Source organism: Anolis sagrei, chromosome Y (genome assembly GCF_037176765.1).
Source record: "Anolis sagrei isolate rAnoSag1 chromosome Y, rAnoSag1.mat, whole genome shotgun sequence".
NCBI lineage: Eukaryota > Metazoa > Chordata > Lepidosauria > Squamata > Dactyloidae > Anolis > Anolis sagrei.
In genome coordinates this window covers 51,826,628-51,841,479 of record NC_090035.1, presented here as the reverse complement: position 1 = coordinate 51,841,479, position 14,852 = coordinate 51,826,628, and positions in this window count along the sequence as shown.

Genomic DNA, 14,852 nt, shown 5'->3' with positions numbered 1-14,852 from the left:
AATCCCATTGGCTTTTTTTGCTGCCCGCCACATCACATTGTTGGCTCATGTTTAACTTGTCCACAAGGACTCCCAAGATCTTTTTCACACGTGCTGCTCTCGAGCCAGGCATTGTCCCCCATTCTGTATCTTTGCATTTTGTTTTTTCTGCCTAAGTGCAGTATCTTGCATTTGACACAGACCAGTCAGAAGAAATAAAATAATAGAACTTTACTCTTGGTTGCAGAGTTGAAAAATAAAACAGCATGGCACACTTATATAGTCACTGTAAGTAATACAGAATAAATCTTCTGTGTCATAAATCATAGAGCATAACAAAATAAAACATGGTTACTTCACCATAACATGAATTTCTTGCATCTGCTCTCTAGCAAATCAAACTTCCAACTGCTAACAGGCTGCAAAAGGCTCAGAAAACTGTTACATTCAAGAGGCATGGCCTAGCCTTGCTTAGCTGAGCTAGCTTTTGCAGCTGTGGTTAATCATTAACAGTTTTGCAGGGCTTTTCTGCAAGGTTTCCTTTAACACACACACACTGGACTTACAACAATATACCGTAATACCACTTCTTGTGTTAAAGAAACCTTTACAAGGCAAATTCAAATATTCCCAAAGCACTTAGAAACTGTATTGTCGAAGGCTTTCATGGCTGGAATCACTAGGTTCTTTTTCGGGCCATGTTCTAGAGGCATTTCTCCTGACGTTTCGCCTGCATCTATGGCAAGCATCCTCAGAGGTAGTGAGGTCTGTTGGAAATAGGAAAATGGGTTTATATATCTGTGGAATGACTGGGGTGGGGCAAAGAGCTCTCTGCTGACGCTAGGTGTGAATGTTTCAGCTGACCACCTTCATTAGCATTTGAAGGCTTGGCTGAGCCTGGGAAAATGTTCTGTTGAGAGGTGTTAAGATGTGCCTGGTTGTTTTCTCTCTGCTGTTTTGCTGTAGTAATTTTAGAGTTTTAATACTGGTAGCCAGATTTTGTTCATTTTCCTGTCGTAGTTCCTGTGAATCGCACATATGGTAAACTGCGCATGCGCAATCCAGCGATCGGAACCTTCCAAAGATAAAAAATGACAGTTAGGACTCCCTCTGGCCACGAGGCCTCCCTCCCTCATCTATATATAGCCCGTGGCCGTAACCGTCCCTCAGTTCTCTTTTTTTCTGCGCTCAGCAAGTAGCGAGAGAGCCTTCCTCTTCATTTAAAGGCCGTTAACGGTCATTCACAATAAGAAATAGCCGAAAACTGAAGATAAGGATTAGATTTATTATTTAATATGGCAACAACAGCATTTAAAAAATGTACTAACTGTCCGAATATACTCCCGGACACAGATAATCATACTTTGTGTTTGGAGTGCCTGGGAGAAGGACACCTTACTCAACCGTGCGATATCTGTGCGTCATTCACCCCTCAAACCAGAAAAAATAGATTAGCACGGTTAAGAGCTGCGCTATATGAAAAAGCCCTCATGCCTCAGACTAATCAGGAACAGAGATGCTCCACAAACCATAATTCCCTACTGCTGGAGGGGAAGAAGAAGACAAAGAAAATCAAAAATAACGGCCCCCAAGATGGCCGCCAAGCCCCGGCGATGAAAAAAGCTCCAACTAAGAAAGGGAGTGCTGCCGCCGATAAGTCTCTGAGGGCTTTACAGGCGTCCAAAACGCCGAAAGAAACAGGATTGCCCTTAAAGGCAACAGAGAGACCCAGTGCGAACACTGAGAATACCTCTATTATTGCGGCCAAGTCCAATGGGTCGACACCGGCAATGGGGTCGACTCCTCCGATGCCGCGTCTCTCATTGAATGAAGGTGGTGAGATCTGCGCAGTGGCCCCTTACACTCCCGAGGCAGACTCCACCCCCGCAGCAAACTCCGCCCTACCATCATCTAGTCACGCCTTCGGCGGCGTTTACAATGGTCCTGCTGTTGCTGCAGGGACGCAGATCCCTTCCCATCCGATGCCGATGCCGGCCGGCATCGAAGAAGGACGAAGGCAAGGAGACTCCCCCAACAATGTAATTGCTTCACAGGCGGAAGGGAGAGAGGTTCTGCCTGAAAGAAGCCAAACCTTTGCAGCACCATCTCCTCGGCCATGGCCAGGGCGCTTTGATGGATACTCGAGCAGGCGTCCTAGATGCTCACGCTCCCCATCTCGCCGCGTTCGATCTCGCCGTAGGCGGTACCGTTCAGGATCAAGGAGGGGACGCCGCTCCAGATCATCTTCCTCTTCGTCCTCCTCCTCCTCTTCCTCATCTTCTGATCGATCGAGGAGAGGACGACGTTCCAGGTGCCCACGCTCATCATCAAGATGGGGAGGTTATGGGCCAGGATCATTACCCTTCCCAGGTTTTTGGCAGATGGGACCATCGGGTCAACTCATATTTGTGCAGCAACCCCTGCAGAGACTACCTGTTCCAATGCAACCCACAGCGGGTACAATTACAGCGGGTGTGAATACTGACTTACCTCCAAGTAATACCAACATTCCTGAGATGAGAGCAAGTAATGCTATGGACAATACTCATGAATTACATGAGAATCCTACTGATGTGCATGACGAAAACCCAGTTAATGCACAACCAAACGTTTCAATTGCTGCAACTCCATCTAATGTTTTAGCAAATGACAATGTCCAGGAGTCAAATCGCATGACTGTACAGATGTCATCCAATAGTGCCAATGCTGGGGCTAATGAAAATGAAATAGAGACTGATTCTGACTCACCTGATGTGACTGTGGGGGGTGAAGATAACATGGGTAATCAGTTGTCTGACTTTAATAAGTTTAATGCCTTAGTAGAAAGAATGATAAAGGGTCTAGATATCCCAGCACCCAAACCACCGGAGCATGTAGACGATCCAATGTTCCCCTCCGAGGAGCAAAATACTGTTCCTTCACTGTCCTTACCTGCTCTTCCGTACTTACTCAAGCTTGCTAAAATTGTAGACATGTCTCCTTTTCTAGCCCCTGCCATTCCTAGGAGACTGGATGCCATGTATAAGATTGATGTGTCAGCGTTTAGATGGGTTACTGCTCCACCAAAACCAAATACTGTTGTAGCAGAAGTGGCTAAAACGAAACGTCCTAAAGGCCCCATAACAGCACCACCTGATAGAGAGGGTAAAAAACTTGACTCTCTAGGCAAAAAGGCACATGTCTCGGCGGGGTTATTTACCCGCATGGCCCACTTTGCAACATATATGAGTGGGTATCAGACGTTCCTATGGGGTAAGATACTGCCTCACTTAGATTCACTACCTAGAGAAGAGCAACATTTACCTAAGGCCGTACAGGCGGGGGCACTGATTCTTTCTAGACTCCAGAAGGACTTTGCTAAACATTTAGCAGAGGCAGCTGGAAATCTCTTTGCAACGGCCACAGCAATTAGAAGACACGCATGGCTGCGTGCATCTAATCTTTCAGATGAGGGGAAAGCACTAGCGGAAGAACTTCCTTTTCATGAAGCTGGGCTTTTTAACCCAGAAACGGACGACAACATAAAACAAAAACAAGATGTCCGCCAAGCCGCAAATAAATTCGGCTATACATGGCAGCCATATCAGCAGCAACGGCCAAGATGGCAACAACCGACTACGAATTATCGTAGATCATTTGGAAATTACTTTACCGGCCCATTTAGAAACAGGGGTAATGGATCCCCCAGGTTCCAGGGTGGGAGAAAGAACTCCTACTTTCAAAGAAATAGATCACAACCATATAACATTAAGCAGAAGGGTCAGTTTAATCAAAAGAAGCGTCTTTGACACTTCTAGTATTTTGGGGAGCAATGAAGACCATGAGGTTAATTTGTTGAATGACGTTTCGTTAAATGTTATTGTGTCTGTAGAGACACAGGTTTCTTCTACAAGTTCTTCATTTCCTATGTTTGGTAACAGATTGTCTAAATATTACCAAGAATGGTGTAGCATCACTACAGATAAGTGGGTTAGATCCATTATTAAACAAGGTTATTGTATTGAATTTGATGACCTACCAAGGGTGGGCAATGTTAAGAAAACCCAAGTTTCCCCTCCCTTACTACAAGAAGTTGACATGTTGCTCCAAAAGGGAGCTATTTCTCCTGTAAGTGAGAAAAATATTAAATTCTGTTTCTTTTCAAAATATTTCTTGATTAAAAAGCGTGGTGGTGGTCTCCGTCCAATCCTTGATCTTAGGGCCTTAAATAGACACATAACCCCAAAGAAGTTTAGAATGGTCACGTTGTCCTCAATTATGCCCCTTATTCCGCGAGGGGCATGGTTTGCGACAATTGATCTACGAGATGCATATTTTCATATATCTATAGCCACTCATCATCGTAGATACTTGGCATTTATGGTAGGCCAAGATTCTTATTGCTTTAATGTCCTCCCGTTCGGACTTTCGACAGCACCACGGGTTTTTACTAAATGTATGGCCGTAGTAGCAGCATCCCTACGAACTAAGGGTATTACAGTCTACCCATATATTGACGACTGGTTAATAGTGGCTAGATGGTATGAACAAGTGCAGTATCAGATTTCTATCATTTTATCTCTTCTCCAATCGTTGGGCCTCGTAGTCAACCAGGAGAAATCGAACCTATCGCCCACCAGGAAAATCCAGTTCATCGGTGCCCTTCTGGACTCCGAAGCAGAGAGAGCGTTCCTTCCAGGGGACAGGTTTGCCAGCCTCCAACACTTAGTCAAGCAGGCCAGAACATCCCCCTACAGTTCAGCCAAACAAATACAAACACTGTTAGGCCACATGGCTTCCACTACATCAGTCAATCACTATGCGAGACTCAAAATGCGAATTCTCCAGTCTTGGTTTCTGACAGTTTTCGACCCACTGATAGACAACCCTGGTATGAAACTCTGCCTTCCACATACGGTCCGGGAGTCGCTCCGATGTTGGGAGGACCAGTCATGGGTCTGTTCTGGTTTCAAATTCCGTCACATGCACCCTACTGTTGTCATCACCACGGACTCCTCTCTCACAGGGTGGGGAGCTCACACTCTAGATCTTGTGGCACACGATGTTTGGACAAGCGAAGAAAGCGAGATGCATATAAACATGCTAGAGCTCCTCGCAGTAGAAAGGGGACTTCGGTCGTTCGAGACAATAGTTATAGGTCACATAGTGCAGATCGTCACAGACAACACGACAGTAGTATTTTATTTGAACAAACAGGGAGGTACACATTCGAGGGAATTGCTGGACCTCACAATACGGATATGGGACTGGTGCGTAGAAAGAGGAGTGTATTTACTAGCGAGTCATCTTCCAGGAAAACAAAATACACTAGCAGACACATTGAGCAGGAACCCCCTAGTGCACCATGAATGGTCACTCCATCCACAAGAAGCACACAGGATATTCATAGCGTGGGGCTATCCAGAAATAGACCTATTTGCAACGAAAGACAATACCAAATGCTCCCTCTTTTGCGCCCGTCAGCGTCCCCAGCTGGAGAGCGGATGTCTGGGAGACGCTTTCCTGATCAAATGGGCGGACAGACCTCTGTATGCCTTCCCCCCAATTCCTCTAATAATGAGGGTAGTCGCGAAAATACAAGAAGACAGAGCCAAATGTATAGTAATAACACCATGGTGGCCGAGGCAACCATGGTTCTCTCTTCTCCACCAGCTAGCAAGGGGAGCATTTGTCCGCCTACCGGACAGAACGGACCTCTTGTCCTCTCAGGGGGGGCGGGTGTTCCATCCGGAGGTGGACAAATTGAAGCTAACAGCTTGGAGGGTCCTGCACAAATAACGAATAGCACGCAAGAACTGCCTCAATCAGTTTTACATTTTATTGAGGCAGCGCACAGAGAGTCTACAAGATGCTCTTACGTATACAAATGGTCCAGATTCTCGAAATTTTGTACTGAAAAGAATCAAGATCCACTGAAAGCAGATATTAAGTTTATTTTGGTATTCTTGGTATCTTTGATAGATGCAGGACTTTCATACTCCTCTCTCCGATGTTACCTCGCTGCTATATCATGGTACAGGAGGAAGCGAGGATTTCCATCTTGTTTCGCTGACCCATTGGTGAAATCATTTTTGAGAGGTGTCGCAAATGTTAGACCACCAGTTGCCCCTATCTCCCCAGGGTGGAGCTTAGATTTAGTTTTGTCCAAGTTAGTGAAACCTCCCTTTGAACCACTCGCGACCATTGATCTGTCTTATCTGTCATGGAAAACAGCATTTCTAGTGGCAGTGACATCTGCGCGTAGAGCGAGTGAGTTAGTGGCTCTGAGGGTAGATCCCCCATATTTAAAATTTCATAAGGATAAGGCCGTACTCCGTACAGACATTGCCTTTTTGCCTAAAGTGTCTACTCGTTTTCATTTGGCCCAGGACATAATTATCCCTGCATTTTTTCAAAACCCCACTACTCCAGTAGAAAAGAGTCTACATTTGTTGGATGTTAGGAGAGCTTTGGCATTCTACGTAGATAGAACAGCCTCGATAAGGCGTACGTCTAGACTGTTTGTAAAATACCGTAGGGACGAACAGGGCTTGCAGTTATCCTCCCAGAGATTGTCTGGGTGGGTTGTGTCTTTAATCCGGCTGTGTTACCGCCTAGCCGGGAAAGAATTACCTCAACAGGTAAAGGGACATTCCACAAGATCAGTGTCCACGTCGGTTGCGTTCTTGAGAGGTATCCCATTGGACACCATCTGCCGTGCCGCTATTTGGTCGTCTCCGCTGACGTTCGTGACCCACTACAAACTGGACGTCGTATCCAGGAGAGAGACAGAGTTCGGCAGAGCGGTCCTGTTTTCGGCTGTGGCATGACTCCCGCCGTCCACGGTCAGTAGCTCGCTAATCTACCATATGTGCGATTCACAGGAACTACGACAGGAAATTATAAGTTGCTTACCTGTAACTGTAGTTTCCTGAGTAGTATCCTATGAATACGCACATCACCCACCCTCCTCCCCTCTAGGGTCATGCCGTCTCCAGAAGCTTCGCAGCAAAAGAGAACTGAGGGACGGTTACGGCCACGGGCTATATATAGATGAGGGAGGGAGGCCTCGTGGCCAGAGGGAGTCCTAACTGTCATTTTTTATCTTTGGAAGGTTCCGATCGCTGGATTGCGCATGCGCAGTTTACCATATGTGCGTATTCACAGGATACTACTCAGGAAACTACAGTTACAGGTAAGCAACTTATAATTTCATGGTCTCCTTTCTGTTGAAATTGTCCACATGCTTGTGGATTTCAATGGCTTCTCTGTGTAGTCTGACATGGTGGTTGTTGGAGTGGTCCAGCATTTCTGTGTTCTCAAATAATATGCTGTGTCCAGGCTGGTTCATCAGGTGCTCTGCTATGGCTGACTTCTCTGGTTGAAGTAGTCTGCAGTGCCTTTCATGTTCCTTGATTCGAGTTTGGGCGCTGCGTTTGGTGGTCCCTATGTGGATCCCCCACATACGACCTAGCAAAATTTCTTGCTGCACGGTTACAAAGCCATATTGGGCTCACTACACACTACATCAAGGACTCAGCCCACTTCATAGAAAAAAATCAGCAATTGCAAGCTAAATACCAACGACAAACTGATCAGCTTTGATGTGGTATCTCTATTTACCATGGTCCCGGTAGCAGACACCATGGTACTCGTCAACCAGAGGTTCCCAGAAGACATCACGGCTCTGTTTCACCATTGCCTCACCATCAGTTACTTTCAGTGGGACAATGAATTCTATGAACAGAAAGATGGAGTAGCTATGGGGAGCCCTCTCAGCCCGGTCATAGCTAACTTCTACATGGAACACTTTGAAAAACAAGCCCTGGAGACAGCAACCAAAAAAGCCCATGATATGGTTCAGATATGTGGATGACACCTTCACCATTTGGAGCCATGGAGAAGAAGAACTCAACAGGTTCCTGAACCATCTTAACAGCATCCACCCAAAAATCCAATTCACAATGGAAAAAGAAAATGAAGGAAGACTGCCTTTTCTAGATGTCCTAGTCATCCGCAAACCAGATCAACAATTAGGTCACCCCCCTCTACAGAAAAACCACACACACAGATAGATATCTACATAAAAACTCCATCACCCAAGTCAAAAAAGAAGCACCATTAAAGCCTTGGCAGACCGTGCAAAAAGAATCTGCGAAACCCACCTCCTCCAAGGTGAACTGAACCACCTCAACTGGGCTCTCCAGGCCAATGGATACTCCACCTCAGACATCAGAAGAGCTGCAAGACCAAGAACAAGCCACAAGAGTAAAGATGAAGATCCACCCAGTGGAAAAGTGTTCCTGCCATACATCAAGGGAACCACTGACCGCATAGGGAAGCTGATGAGGAAACATAACATACAAACAATCTACAAACCCACCAGGAAAATCCAACAAATGCTACGTTCAGCAAAGGACAAGAGGGATCCTCTCACCTCTGCAGGAGTCTACCGTATACCATGCAGCTGTGGACAAGTCTACATAGGGACCACCAAACGCAGTGCCCAAACACGAATCAAGGAACATGAAAGGCACTGCAGACTACTTCAACCAGAGAAGTCAGCTATAGCAGAGCACCTGATGAACCAGCCTGGACACAGCATATTATTTGAGAACACAGAAATGCTGGACCACTCCAACAACCACCATGTCAGACTACACAGAGAAGCCATTGAAATCCACAAGCATGTGGACAATTTCAACAGAAAGGAGGAGACCATGAAAATGAACAAAATCTGGCTACCAGTATTAAAAAACTCTAAAATTACTACAGCAAAACAGCAGAGAGGAAACAACCAGGCACATCTTAACACCTCTCAACAGAACATTTTCCCAGGCTCAGCCAAGCCTTCAAATGCTAATGAAGGTGGTCAGCTGAAACATTCACACCTAGCGTCAGCAGAGAGCTCTTTGCCCCACCCCAGTCATTCCACAGATATATAAACCCATTTTCCTATTTCCAACAGACCTCACTATCTCTGAGGATGCTTGCCATAGATGCAGGCGAAACGTCAGGAGAAATGCCTCTAGAACATGGCCCTATAGCCTGAAAAAACCACTTAGAAACTGTCTATGTTTTTGTGCACCCAACGGCTTTGTTAAAATGTCAGCTAGGTTCTTTGCATTTTCACAATATATCAGTGAAATTCTTCCATCTTTCACTGCATCCCTGACACAATTATATTTTATGTCAACATGTTTACTCCTTTGTTTAACCCTTGCTTGTGTAGCCATCAAAATACAGGTTTGATTGTCTTCAAAAATATTTGTTGGTTTCCCCACGTGGTCACTGCCATTTGCACATATGGTACATTCCTACGCTCGCGCAGGCAGCAACAGAAAAATCTCGAGACGTTTTAACAGTTAATGAAGCCCCGCCCACACCACTCCTCTCTATGAATAGCCCTCATAAGGGGCTTTGGTCAGTTCTCCCAATCCACGCTAAAAAGCAGCAGTGGAAAATAGAGACCAGTTTTTTGAATATAATAATAATATTAGAAATATGACTACTTCTTTCAAAAAGTGTGTATTGTGTCCTAATAAATATCCGGACAATGATGCACACGATAACTGCCCTGTTTGCCTGGGAGAAGAACATCTCTCCCAGCCATGTGCAATTTGTAAGGCCTTCACACCACAAACAAGAAAAAATAGGGAATTATGCCTAAAAGCGGCTTTGTATGAGCAGGCCTTACTGCCAGCGGGAAAAATAAAGATCCCACAAGCTGAGCTAACTGTAAATAACAATTTAGCACTGAAGAAGAAGAAAATAATCAAAATTAAAAAGATTAAGCCGAGCAAGCCCTCAGAAGGAGGTGAAACGGCTTCAAAGACTCAAATACAGAATATCATTCCGCAAGAATCCCTGAAGGAGGGAGATGCGGCTCTGCAAAGCCATAAATATTTTAAAATGGCGCCTCCAGCAACTGCAGAGGAAACACTGAGGAAAAAAGAAGGGGTGACCCTTCAGACACTTACTGAGGCAGGCTCAAAGGAAACTCCACTTCAAGAAGCCATGCCTGAGGCCTCGGCAACTCCACAGATCCCAGCTCGATACCTAAGCAATGGCATGGAGTCAATAATGGAGACCTCCTCTCCCATGCTACCGGTGAGGCCTCTGCAAGCAAGCCCCAGGCGTGCTCGGGATCGAGCCCCCTCCCGACGCTCGACAAGATTTGGGAGGCGTCGACGCCGAGCACGCTCGACGTCGAGGAGCTCAAGCTCCTCTTCCAGCTCCTCCTCTAGTTCCTCCCCTCCTAGGAAGCAGAGCCGGCAAGGGAGGAACCAGAAGGGCCTTAAAGATAAGGCGAATATACCTCATTCATCCACTAGATGGATGAAGGAGCAGTGCCTGCCCCCACAAGCCTTCATGAACCAGGGAGGCTTTTGGCAGATAGCACCTAATGGACAAATGGTGTATTGCGGAGCCCCGATGCCGATGCAATGGCCATATATGGGAAATTCTGGCAAGTATAAGCAAAAGAAATCAAAGCCAAATAAATCACATAAATCAGTAAGACAAATTAATGAAACTACAGAGCCTGTAAGGGCACAAGAAGAACAATCAGCCGATATGCAGGATGATTTAATCCTCCTAGGAAATACTGACTCCTCTGATGAGGATATGAATAATATTGAAAATGTTGAGGAAATGGAAGATGCTACTTCTAATGGGGATGACTATACAAAGTTTGCATCCTTAGTAACTAGAATGATACGTGCTTTGGATCTACCTACTCCAGAGCCTCCTGAGTCGGTTGAAGACCCAATGTTTCCTAATTCAGATCAACAAGAGACCAATACAAGTACAGCCCTACCAGCTCTCCCTTACCTGTTGAAACTAACTAAGACACCAGAGGGCTCTCCATCATTAGCCCCTGCAATGCCAAAAAGAATAGACAACCTTTATAGAATTGACCTGTCCTCTGCAAACTGGATAGCCAAACCATTGACACCAAATACTGTCATAGCTGAAGTGGGCCATGGTCAGAAAGCTAGAAAAATAAATCCGACACCATCGGATAAAGAAGGAAGGAAAATCGATGCAATGGGAAAAAAGGCCCACATGGCTGCAGGGCTATATACGAGAATGGCGCACTATGCCACATACATGAGCGCATATCAGACGTTCCTGTGGAATAAGATAGCACCATATATTGATTTCCTTCCAGAACACGAGCAACGCCTACCAAGGGCTTTCTATTCGGAGGCTGTACTACTACTAGCAAAATTTCAAAAAGATTTTGCGAAACACATGGCAGAAGCAGCAGGGAAAGTATTTACAACTGCCACGTGGATTAGACGACATGCTTGGCTGCGTGCTTCTGCTCTGTCGGAGGAAGGACGTACTATGGCTGAACATCTTCCCATGAATGAGGATGGCTTATTTAACCCAAAAACGGATGAGAAGCTCAAACATACACAAGAAATGAAAAAGACCATGCAGATTGATGGTTTTCCTCGACAAGGAAACTCTCAGCAGAGATCTCGCTGGCAGGCATCTCCACCATACTACAAAAGAAATACCGGTAATTATTATGGCGGACAACAACGTCAACGCGCACCTCTAAATAACAGACCATATATACCACGGAAGCAAGTTTATAGAGCCAAGAATAGATTCCAGCCCTACCAGAATAAGCCCGCTCGTTCGGGAGGGAACAAGCAGCGTTTTTGACATTTTCCCTCTGGGAAAGGAGGAGTTAGACTTGCCTAATGTTTTAAGTTCTGATGTTTCAGAACAAATTTATTGTTCTCCTAGTTCTGAATGTTTTCCTGATTATGGGAATTTGAATGCTGTAAATTTGGAATCTCCTTATTTTGGGACGTGGTTAGCCTCCTTTTATGATGCTTGGTCGTCAATTACTTCTGATAGTTGGGTGTTACAAATAGTGAGAGATGGTTATCTAATAGAATTTGACAGTTTACCACCAGTAGGCCACCTCAGGGTCACACCTCCATCTCCTCCGCTGATAGAGGAAATAAATACCCTGCTTTTGAGAGGAGCGATATGTCCAATTCCTATGTCAGCATATGGACGATGCTTCTTCTTGAGGTACTTTTTAGTATCAAAAAAGGGAGGTGGACAACGCCTGATACTGGATTTAAGGGGGGTGAATAGATATATTACTACCAGGAAGTTTCGCATGGTGTCTCTTAAGACAATACTCCCCTTACTGAATAAAAACATTTGGTTTGCAACGGTGGATTTGAAAGACGCTTATTTCCACATTTCAATTAATGCACAACATCGTAGATTCCTATCCTTTAAGGTCGGAAACCAGGCACACTGGTTCAATGTCTTGCCGTTTGGTTTAGCAACGGCCCCAAGAGTCTTTATGAAATGCATGGCCACTGTAGCGGCTTACCTCCGCACGACTGGCATAACGATTTATCCGTACATAGATGATTGGCTTTTGGTAGCAAATTCGAGGGAATTATTAACAGCGCACATTAGCAAAACATTGTTTATTCTCCAGTCCCTAGGTCTGATAGTGAACTGGGAGAAATCAAGCCTAATTCCGACAAGGAGAATCCAGTACATTGGAGCATTGCTGGACTCAGAGGCACAGAAGGCTTACTTACCCAACGACCGTTTTCTAAAACTACAATCCTTGGTGTTACAAGCGATAGAGAGAGACTACATAAAAGCCAAACAGGTCCAAGTAATGTTAGGGCACATGGCGTCTACAACTGCAGTGACCCCTCATGCAAGGTTACATCTAAGACCAATACAATCTTGGTTCCTACCTGTTTTCAACCCTTGGTTACACAGTCCATGTATGCGCCTGTCTTTACCTTTGGAACAACGTGAATATCTGATGTGGTGGTTGGACCACCACAATGTGTGTACTGGCCAGCCGTTTCAACAGCCCAGACCTTCAAAGACCCTGACTACAGACTCATCCCTCATGGGATGGGGGGCGCACGTGGATGGGCTGACAGCCCAAGGCACATGGACAACCATAGAGACCACGTATCACATAAACATACTAGAGTTGCTAGCAGTAGAGAAAGCACTAAAGTCTTTCGAGCCCATTCTAGCAGGTCAGACTGTTCAGTTAGTAACAGACAACACTACAGTAATGTATTATATAAACAAGCAGGGAGGCACACACTAGCCAGAGTTGTTGTCGATAACACTCAGGGTTTGGAACTGGTGCGTAGGCAGAGGCATTCACCTGATAGCGATCCACCTGCCGGGAGAACAGAATTTGTTGGCAGACTTCCTCAGCAGAAACCCGCTTACGCATCACGAATGGACTCTAAACAAAGAAGTGATACATCTGCTTTTTCAGGCTTGGGGCATGCCGGAGATAGATCTTTTTGCATCAGTGAAAAACAGACAATGCCATCTGTTCTGCACCAGGGAATACCGGAACTCGGTGCCCAACTGTCTGGGCGATGCATTTCTGATGCACTGGGGACAGTACAAGGTCTATGCGTTTCCCCCATTTCCCATCATACTCCGGGTGGTGTCAAAATTGTTCCACGACCAGGCACAGGGCATATTGATCACTCCATGGTGGCCAAGACAACCGTGGTTCTCTCTGGTCCTTCAGATGTCCAGGGGGATTTTCAAGCCACTACCGAAGAGGGAGGACTTTCTGTCGGTACAGGAGGGTCGTGTTCTATACCCAGACGTTCACAACTTAAGGCTGACAGCTTGGCGCCTGTTGACATCCCGGTAGCCTTTAGACCCCCGTTGTCAAGTCCAGAGAGATTAATCATTGAAGCTGCCCAGAGACAGTCAATTAAACAGTCTTACATTTATAAATGGTCTAGGTTTTCCAAATTTGCAAAAGAGAAAGGAGTGGAGTCTGAAACAGCTCCAATTTCAACTGTTTTGGATTTCCTTGCACACCTGGTAGATTCGGGATTATCCTGGTCCTCCTTGAAGTGCTACCTAGTGGCATTATCCTGGTATAGGAGGAAGGTGGGCTTACCTTCACGTTTCAGTGATCCACTGGTTTCTCTTTTTATGAAAGGTTTGAAAAATTTAAGACCACCAGTTACTCCAATTGCTCCACCTTGGAGTCTAGAAATAGTACTCAAGGCCTTAACCAGACCACCATTTGAGCCGTTGTCAGCGGTAGACATGAGTTTTTTATCATGGAAAACAGCATTTTTAGTAGCGATAAGTTCAGCCCGCAGAGCAGGGGAGTTATGTGCTCTAAGATGTGATGAGCCATACCTGAGAGTTCATAAGGACAAGATAGTCTTGAGGACTGACATAGCTTTCCTTCCAAAGGCGATAAGCAAATTCCATATGTCACAGGAGATAGTGTTGCCAGTGTTTTTTCAGGATCCTGTCTCCCCTTTAGAGAAGTTGCACCTGCTTGATGTACGCAGGGCATTGATGTATTATATTGATAGGACCAAAGGTCATAGGAGGTCCCCTCGACTGTTTTTAAAATATAAAGATACCATTGGTTTCCCCGTGTCTTCGCAGAAGATATCTTCATGGATTGTTTCTACAATCCGATATGCTTACCGTTTATCTGGGAAAGACTTACCTTTACAGGTCAGAGCTCATTCTACAAAAGCTGTTGCAGCGTCGAAGGCGTTCCTGAAGGGAGTCCCCCTCGATGTAATCTGTAGAGCGGCGACGTCGAAGCCGACCACCTTTGTGAAGCACCACAAACTAGATGTGACGTCCAAGAAGGATGCAGCCTTTGGTAGAGCAGTACTGTTTACGGCAGTGGCATGACTCCCACCATCCAAGGTTAGCAGCTCGCTAGTCTACCATATGTGCAAATCGCAGTGACCACGTGGGGAAAATATAGGTTGCTTATCTGTAAACATAGTTTCCCTGGTGGTCACCTGCGTATTTGCACAACCCGCCCATCCTCCCCTCTTTTTTTTTTAAGATGTCATGCGTCAGGACTTCTG